The 10,501-nt window shown below is 31.6% G+C and overlaps 1 long non-coding RNA gene across 1 annotated transcript; it reads left to right on the plus strand.

The window, feature by feature from the left end:
• The first annotated feature begins 351 nt into the window (after nucleotides 1-351).
• Nucleotides 352-791, plus strand: LOC109338126. The gene is made up of 2 exons (XR_002106517.1): nucleotides 352-446; nucleotides 538-791. It is a non-coding gene; the product is annotated as an uncharacterized LOC109338126 (long non-coding RNA).
• Nucleotides 792-10,501: the final 9,710 nt, after the last annotated feature.

The raw sequence follows: 10,501 nt of genomic DNA on the forward strand, positions 1-10,501 counted from the left end.
TAGAAAAAGTTATATTAATTCAAACAAAAACTTATTGTTTTGGTTCAAACAAAACCAATTTTAAAAAAACATATTGATTTTCTTTGCATAATTTAACAAATTCAGCCAAATTCAAAATATTATAAGTAATAGCTTTCTTTTAATGTTAATTTTTCAAATAAAATCGAAGAGAAAATGTCAAAGGATGCACATAGTTTTCCTTAAATCAATGAATTTATTTAATGCTCCATTATTTTACTTAATGCATCATTTTTCTTCTTGTTGAAAATATTTAATGCCTAATTTGCTACACTCATATATATTATATATATAATATACTTGAAATATTCACGGTAACAACTCAAACTTATTGTCATAGGCTACATAGAAATCACACACACATCTTCCTATGGCTCCGCTGAAATTTATCACAGTGATCATTCTTGGGTTTCTGTTTTTCTCAAATTGTAAGAGATTTAATCTTGTTACAGTAAATTACTTACGCAATTTTTTTTACCGTTCATTATTATCATCTGAAGTATTCGTTCAATAATGCAGGTATTGAGAGTGTTACAATAAAAATTTGTAACAGACAGGAGACAAGTCAAGAGTGCATTCGTAGCTGTGATCAGTTCTGCAAATTTTTTCGCAACGCATTAGGATCATGTGAGCCCATCGGACCAAAGATTTATACTTGCTGTTGTAAATATGATCAGAAACCTCCATTGTTATAGTTTTTTCTAGAAAAATTGTATTTCCTGGATAATTAAGTTTCAACTTTGATAATAAAGCATTAAAAAAAGTTAAGTGCTTTAATTTCGTACAACCCCTGTTGTTTTTATCTATTTTCTTAAAATAGTATAAAATATATTGGTCACCTTTAAACATATTTTAGCATTTGTTTTGGGGTTTGCTGAGTATTTTTTTGAGTTAGGTATATATTAGTATTGTATATCCAAAAATTGGACAGAATACCCTTAATGTTTTGTTAGAACAAGTTTTAATAATATGAGTACTTATAAATTTCCTCTCAAAATAAAAAATATTTTTCTTTCTCACCTCACACCCTAACCCCTTCACATTCTCGTTCGAATTTCAACATCAAAACCTAAAATTTATCTTCACTAAACACAACCATTAAGCCCTGCTAGTGAAAAAGGAAAAGCTATCAAGGCGGGCTAGTAGAAAAGCTATCAATCCCTGCTCCTAATATTACGTTTAAATCCATTATTTTGACAAGGATCTTAATGTTATGTTGAAATCCATTATTTTGCTTATAATGGTATTGGTGACAAGGATCTTATTATTATGTTGGAATAATTCGTATTAGAAAGTTGCTTCATGGAGTATTTTGATTTAGAGAAAGGAGTGAGAACAATGATGTATTTTGTTTTTTGGAATGAAAAAGCAAGAAAGGTTGGAAATGAGAGAAGGAGAGGAGTATTTTGATGAGGGAAAAGTCTGAGAACACCGGTAGGTTTTCTTATATTGAAAGAGCAAAAGACGTGGGTTGAGAGAGAGAGGGGAGTGAGATTTTATTTTTTATTTTTAAGTAATGTTATTCAAATAATCTACATGCTTCATTCTCGTTAAATAAGATTTCGGGTTAGAGTTTTATAGATAAAAAAATAACTATTGGAAGATTTTGTTTGGATAGGATTGCCTCCAGTGTGATGATACCTATGAAACCCAACAAATTTTTTTTAATAGTGTTGTTATCTCTCCAAAATAAAAGTGATATTTTTAACAAAATTTTATGTAACACAATTCTAATAAAAGGATATTTTTTTAAGTGATGTTACTCAAATAACCTTAATATTAATATTATCTCTCAAACGAAATAGATATTTTTAACAAAAAAAATTGATGGTGCTTGATTAAAAAGTGAGGTTCTCTATGTTAGCAAATCACTTGCTTTTAAGTTTAAATTTTAATTTAAAAAAATTGTAGCATTATTTTAACTATATTGTCATTATTTTACACTTTAATTAAATTAAGTAATTAGTTCTCAAATTTTGGTAAATAATTATCAATATTTAATAGTCAACAAATTGGAATTTCATGGACTAATTTTACATAAAAAAATCGCGACAAAACTAGTATCCACGATCCCTTTTATAAAATTCTTTAAGGCAATTTCATATGAATTAAGGAGGATTATTAATTTCATTAAATATATGGATAACTATATATATATAAAATTACTCACCGGACGCATTCATTTTCTATTTTCAATACATGCATGCTTATTAAGGATATCTATTAACAATATAATAAAAAAAACTTCTTCATGCCACATGTCACATCTTCCTCACATGTTTTCCCTTAATGTCATATGTCACATTCTCCTCACAAAAATATAATAAAAAAAAACTCTTTCATGCCACATGTCACATTCTCCTCACATGATTTCCCTTCATGCCACATGTCACATTCTCTTCACTTCACACTATCCTTACTATGTTAATAATTTAATATTAATTAGCGATTGGTCTATGTTTATCGTACATGTGTTTTATTATGTTAAAATGTAATAGACATTGAGCATTATATGAGATTGAAATCATTTTCCACATTCAAACTATTTCTTTACACTAATCTATATATATTATTTAACGTTTACCACATGTCACATCCTCCTCACATGTTTTCCCTTAATGCACATGTCACATTCTCCTCACAACAATATAATAAAAAAAACTCTTTTAATGCCAAATGTCACATCCTCCTCACATGTTTTCCCTTCATGCCACATGTCACATTCTCCTCACTTCACACTATCCTTACTATGTTAATAATTTAATACTAATTAGCGATTGATTTATGTTTATCGTACATATGTTTTATTATGTTAAAATGTAATAGACATTGAACATTATATGAGATTGAAATCATTTTCCACATTCAAACTATTTTTTTACACTAATCTATGTATATTATTAATGTTTACTATTAATCTAAGAATAATTGTATTGTTACACCTCATCAAAGTTTTGTAACACTTTTCCAATTGAATTTTAATATTTCAGATTCTTTGAATTTTAATTTTTCTCTATTATAATTGAAAAATCAAATTCCAAATTGAAGTTTTTTATAACTTTTAAATATATTTTTAATAAAAAAACTTATAATGATTTGATTTCCATTTTTCATTAAAAAAATCGTATTTAAAATTGAAAAAATCATTTCATTTTCTATAAATTTTAAAATATTTATTTTAATAAAAATAATATGATATCATGTTCCAGACTTTCACTTTGTTATTTCAATTAGAAAATTCAAATTAAAAAATGTCATTTCTTTTTCTTATGTGATTGAATATGCAAATACACAGGTAAGACGTGTATTCTTATTAATGTGAATGTATAAGTAACATGTGTGTTTTAACTATGCGAATGCATGATTAACATGTGTTTTCTTAGTAATGCGAATGTACAAGTAACACGTGTGTTTTTAGTCATGCGAATGCACGGATCATATGTGTGTTCTTAACAATACGAATGCACAAGTAATATATGTTTCTTAACCATATAAATGTACATGTAATATGTGTTATTAATCTTGCAGCAAATAAGTAATGCCTCGTGCATCGCTGATGCACAAGTATCTTGCTAGTTTGGTAATAAAATCAACGACTATATTAATATATTTGTTGATGAGCAAGTGTTGTTGCTTCTCTAATATTGTTTATTCTCTAATCGTTTTCAGTCTACCCATATTATTTTATTGCACGAAAGTATGCTTTAATTAAATCAAAACTCCGAACTGTACATAATTTGTATGCTAAAACAAGTGTACCGTTATATTATATAACAAGAGTACATATTTTGTATGTTATTTTCCTCTACAATGACAAAATGTCATTCATAAATCCATACAATCCTATAAGTGGCAATACTAATGATAGTCTATTTAGTGATACAATATGCGGAGCATATCTGCTATCCCACACTTTCTGCCATTCCATATATTATGGGTTTAAGATTGGTCAAAAAAATATTTAATAATTAAATTTTAACTTAAATATATTTTTTCTAACCAATCACATACCTATAGGACATGGAACAGCATAAAATTTGGGATAACAGATATGTACCTTACAATATGCAGGACATAATTAGTCCATTCTTCACCAATTTGTGTAATTATATATAGTCAATGTATGTCAAGCATTTGAAATCAGACCATTGTTTAGGCATTGTTCAATCTCATTCATAAAGTGTAGCACATCATAGCCACAATCATTTGTGTTTTTTTGGCATAAACACTATGATTATTGTGAAGAAGATCTCGCTTCTGATTTTGACACGGTTTTGATGAAGACACCAATATTATAAAAAGAAGAAAAAGAAGAAGACCATAAAGACATAGAAATTCAAGGTTCAAGTGAATTATAGATTAACTCTTCATATAGGCAGGGATGGTGCTATGTTGGTGTGAGGGTGTGCAACCTGGTTTTTTTGAAAAAAATATGTATATTATTCATATAGGAAAAATGAATGCACTAACAGTATATGAATTTTATATATTGTTATTATATCATACATCATACATGTTTAATCATTGTCGCGCTCCGATTTTCGACTGCACGACTTTGTTTAGAGTCGACATTACATTTTATAGTTAAAAATGTAGAAAAATATTTTAAGCCCAATTATCCTGGGCTTTTGGATTTTTGATATCCGGGTTCGGGAGTCGGTTACAAGGTAGAGAAAGTATTAGCACCCTACCCGCCCGCCTTAAGCGGTACCCTTCATTAAAATGTATGACCTTATTGCTATTATTATTATTTTATTAAATTATTTGATTAATCAACTAATTATTATGAAAGAAAATATTTATTTTTATTACTGAGTCTGACAATATTGACTTTGGTCCTACGTACCCCTATTAAGAGGATTAAGGCTTACGTAGTTCTTTTAAGTAGAAAATGGTTTGTTGGTTAAGTGTATTTTAATTAAAGAAAATGTATTTCTAGTCAAAAAAGTATATTTTCTAAGTGTTGTTTATTTTTGAAAAATAGTTTTTATTTGGTTATTTTAGAAAATGGAATAAATTGATTTTTGAGATTTAATCGATTGAAAAGAAGCGGCGTAGCGCGACCTTTCGAAGATGATATGAGAAGAAAGAGACATCTAGAGCGACATTCTCTCCATCTTTAATTAAATCTCAAAATTAATTTATTTTTTTGAAAGGTACTTTATAGGTATGTTTATTTAAAAATGTTAAATTTACAAAGGTATGGTTTAAAACCTTAATATATATATATATAATAAATTTTTTATAGATTACTTATATGACTAGGATACTACTTAATTTAATTGAAAAATACATTAAAGTGATTTATTTTACATTTTAATTGTTTATTAAATTATTTTTAGGAGATTATTATTCTTTATTAACAATTGCTAGATAATTACAAAATAAAAAAATTTAATAATAAAATGGTAAAAAATGATAAAAACTGAATATTAATTACCATAAAATAATGATATACTAGTTATTTTTATGCTTACTCATTATCCCTAAAATTCTAGTATTTAATGCTTTTTACATTGCTAAAATAAGGATATTAATCAATGAATTATTGGTTCATAAAAATTATTTTTATATTTTGATAATGAGATCATAAACAAATACCATATAAAATAATTAAATGATAAAAAAATAAAAACTAAAACTATATTTGATTGCAAAGAAGGAGTGCTTTTTATTTAACACTAGGAGGAATTTGATCCGGTGTAGTGGTTGGAAAAGAATATGACACATGTCAGATGGGGATTGGAGGGGATTGGGGGTTTACCTTGCTTGGCCACGTGGCGCGTGTGGGTTGGTTGTTCTGGAGGTTGCACGAAGGCTTGCGGTAAGCCAGTCCGCAGCGGATCCCGTGTTCCTGCAGGGGAGATGATCCGGTGTGGCGCGTCACATTGAGACCGCGGTGTGTTTTCGCCTTTGGACGCAGCTCTAGGTCTACATGATGGAGGAAAAGTACGCAGATCCAACGGCGGTGATGGCGTGAAGCAGTGAGTGCACAGTGCTACTGTAGGCGTGGTTGCACTGAATCACTTTGACTAAAAAGGAATTCTCTCTCCCACAATAGCTATAATGGCTCTTTTTTTTGGCAGAGTAATTTTCTTCTCACTGATTCTTTTGGACACAGCAAAGTGATGAAAAAATTTCTTTTTACCCTAACCCTTATTTATAATAATTCTATTTAACCTAATATACCCTAACAAATAAAATAAACCACTAACCCATAACCCCTGATAATAGGCACTTACCCAATCCTATTTGACTTGGTTTATTCTATATACTTTATCATTATTCTATTATATTATATTAATTATTTCTTGCATATCCGAATTTCTACAAAAAAATAAAAATAAAAATAAAAATAAAAATACCTTTGGTTATGCTTAATTTATCTTAAAATTATATTTCCAACAATTAAAATAGTAACTCATTTTTATTGATTATTTGGAATTCAAAAAATGAATATTTATGATATGTCATCCTTTATTTATCATAAATTCGAGTTAAATTATAAAATAAATGGAAAAGTAATTATCTTTTTATTTAATTTTTTTTATAATGAAATTCGAAAAATTAAAATATAATAAATTTTATTTTTATCCCATTTTCTTAAAAAAAAAACGATTGTGGGCTCTTCAGGGTCCATTTTAATTTAATTCTTTTTAGTTACTTTTTATTATTTTGAATTTTTTGTTAACCCAATCACTTAGATATAGGAACCTTATCGATATAAAATTAGCATTATCATTTGTTATATTTTCAGTTAATCAAAACACTTAAATTTAGGGACCTTATCAACCTAAATTTAAAATTATTACTCATTATATTTCCCCCCATACATGATTGTAATTATTATTTATTAACCGAAATTAAAAAAATATTTTTATTATTTTCAATTTAAACATTGTGGGCTTTTTTTCTGGGCCGGACAAAATTTGAGTGTTCACAGCTGCCCCTCTTTACTTCTTACTTACCTGATAGCAAACAAATCAAGATTTGAACGATATCATGGTAAGTAACCGGTAAAGAAATGAACGCTATTTTTGTTAAGGCTCAGAAAAATGCCATTGTGAAGATCTCGAATTTTGATGAAGCATATCAATGCGTTGCTGATGAGTTAGGGATTTGTTGAGGCAGTTCCCGCGCTTGCCGTCATGGACCAGGGATTTGCTGAGGCACCCGCGTTGCCAACGATTCAGGGATTTGCTGAGGCACCCGTGTTGCCAAACGATTGAGGGATTTGCTGAGGCACCCGTGTTGCTGAACGATTTAGGGATTTGTTGAGGCACCTGTGTTGCCAAATGATTTAGGGATTTGTTGAGGCAGCCGTGTTGCCAAACGATTTAGGGATTTGTTGAGGCACCCGTGTTGCCAAACGATTTAGGGATTTGCTGAGGCACCCATGTTGCCAAACGATTTAGGGATTTGTTGAGGCACCCGTGTTGCCAAACGATTTAGGAAATGCACAATTTGAATGCATGAATTTAATATTTATGGAAAAGGGTTATATGCGATGGTTGGTTTGTGAAACATGAGGTTTATGTCGGAGTTCATTTATAGATATGATTGTGTTTTGAATGATAGGATTATGCATGCTTGTTTATGCTTATTGGAAAGCCATATAATGCTTATACAACACCCCTAAACATTATATCCGCTGACATTTGGTAAGAAATCGGGATCTTGCTTTTGTCGAGGTTCGTGTTTGTGTCCCCCTTTCACGCTTTTTAAGCACCATGCATCAGGATGGACTGAAAAACTTTGATCAAGCCTTTTTTGTACATTGTGTATTTTTGTTTAGAGAATGATTTGCATACTAAAAGACACCGAAGCATATACATATATAAAAAACCAAATTTATTCGTCTCCTTTTAGCTTTCTGAAAATGAGGATCATACAAGCTCGTCTTAAGCCAAAATCCTGACCCAAACCTTATGACTAATTCCGAGATTTCCCCAATTTGAGGGAATATATATTTTTAACCAAAATCTGCCACAGTTTCCGGTCTTTCTATTGGTTCCTCTGGAGGAGACTGATGTTATTTGATGGATTTCTTGAGCCATTCATAATCTGTCCCATCTCTATAACTCTGATGTTGAATTCTTCAAAGGAGATTGTGTTACTTGATGTATTCTCTTGAACCAACCAAAATTCTGCCCCAGTTTCTGGCGATGTCTGATTGACATACTATGCTTTGAGAGGTACTTCCTTTTCTTTTAGTGTCCCTAATTTTTGCTTAAGTCGCCCTTTCGGGTTTTCAACTTAACGGGCTCTTGAAACATTTTGTTATATTTTTATTTTATTCATGTGAGGATCACAATATGTAAAAGTTTTGAAAAAGATATGCACCAACTTATTTGGAGTCAGATTATTTTATGCCCTGATGTGTACCTCAGATGTTCGACTCTCAACAAGGACTTTTAAAGCTTTTAATGTGGCTTGGCTAGTGGCTAACAAAGAATAGATATATGGCTCAAATAATGTGTTTCCCATCCCACATTCCTCCATAACCTCCATAATCCTATTTCCAATTCTTCCTAGAGCCTAACTATAGATGGGATGTTTATTCGTACCATCTTCATGGATTAACTTTACATAGGATTTTTCTTTTGAGTTTTTATTTGTATGTACCCTAACTTTTGCCTAGGAGTTTATTGAAATTCCTAACGGGCTTTTCTTTTTATAGTATCATCCTTTCTGTTGGGCTCTGTGAACGTTTATTGGAAAACTACCATTTCCCCAAGTTCACAATATTTTAAAGGTGTTTCTTTCTCGAATGAACTTCTTTCATATCGTCTTGGCTCAAAGGGGTGACTAGGATATCTTCTTAGTATTTTGGAATATCAAGAATGCCTTGTGTCATCAAGATGACATGTCTAAGGTCTACACCATACGGGCTTTGTTTACATCATTCTCCCTCGTGCAAAACGGTAAATAAAAATATTGGGATCGATGCATGAATGTTCTTTTTTCTTTTTCTTCTTCTTCTTTTTTTCTTTTCTTTTTTTTTTGTTTTGTTTTGGAAGTACCCTCTAGGCATAATATTTCTTTACTGCATCTGAATTTATGGTGAGATGCAGATCTTCCCCATCCATGTCTGTTACGATTAGGGCCCCGCCAGAAAAAACATTCTTGATTTACGTAGGGACCCTCATAATTTGGAGCCCACTTTCCTCGGCTGTCCTTCTGGATTGGCAAGATCTTCTTTAGCACCAAATCTCCTTCCCTGAACTGGCGTGGTCGGACCTTCTTTGCATATGCGTTCATCATTCGTTTTTGGTACAATTGTCCATGACAAATTGCAGTTAGCCTTCGACCATCTATCATATTCAATTGATCTTGTCTAGCTTGAACCCATTCTGACTCTTTCAGACCAGCCTCTGCTAATACTCTTAGAGATGAGATTTCTACCTCAAGTGGAAGAACAGCTTCCATATCATAAACCAAGGATTATGGAGTAGGCCCTCTAGAAGTGCGAACTAAAGTACGATAACCATGTAGAGCGAACGGTAGCATTTCGTGCCAATCCTTGTAAGTCACAACCATCTTCTGGACTATCTTCTTGATATTCTTATTGGCTGTTTCCACGGCGCCATTCATTTTGGGTCTGTATGGCGAAGATGTATGATGTTTTATTTTGAATTTCTCACACATCTCGGTCATCATCTTGTTGTTCAGGTTGGTCGCATTATTAGTCATGATCTGGTCTGGTAACCCATATCGACATACTAAATCTCTTTTAATGAACCTGAGTACCACCTTCCGGGTCACACTAGCATAAGAGTTTGCTTCTACCCACTTGGTCAAGTAATCTATGGCAACTAGGATGAATCGATGTCCATTAGAAGCTTTTGGTTTTATAGGATCGATGACATCCATTTCCCACATAGAAAATGGCCAAGGTGACGTTAAGACATTCAAAGGATTTGGAGGCGCATTGACGTTATCTGCATATATCTAGCATTTATGGCATTTCTTCACATGATTGCAACAATCAGTCTCCATTGTCAACCAGAAATAACCCGCTCTCATGATTTTCTTAGCCATAGCATGTCCATTCGCATGGGTTCCGAAAGTTCCCTCATGCATTTCTTCCACCATTTTTTGAGCTTCCTTGGCTTCCAAACATCGGAGAATTACCATATCGTGATTTCTTTTGTATACGACATTCCCACTCAAAAAGAAGTTTATGGCTAGTCTTCTGAGTGTTCTTTTGTCATTTTCTGAAGCATTGGGAGGGTAAGCTTGATTTCTCAAGTACTCTCTTATGTCATGATACCATGGTTTTCCATCGGGTTCCTCTTCAACTACATTACAATAAGCAGGTTCAGTATTGTCTCTTATCTGAAAGAGTAGTAAGCTATCCCCACCAACATGGAACATTGAGGACAAGGTTGCTAATGCATCGGCCAACCTATTGTCTTCTCTAGGGATGTGATAGAAATCTACTTGGTCGAACTGGTTAACCAACTTCAGGATGTAGTTCCTA

Source organism: Lupinus angustifolius, unplaced genomic scaffold (assembly GCF_001865875.1).
Source record: "Lupinus angustifolius cultivar Tanjil unplaced genomic scaffold, LupAngTanjil_v1.0 Scaffold_18_31, whole genome shotgun sequence".
In the NCBI taxonomy this organism is placed as follows: Eukaryota; Viridiplantae; Streptophyta; class Magnoliopsida; order Fabales; family Fabaceae; genus Lupinus; species Lupinus angustifolius.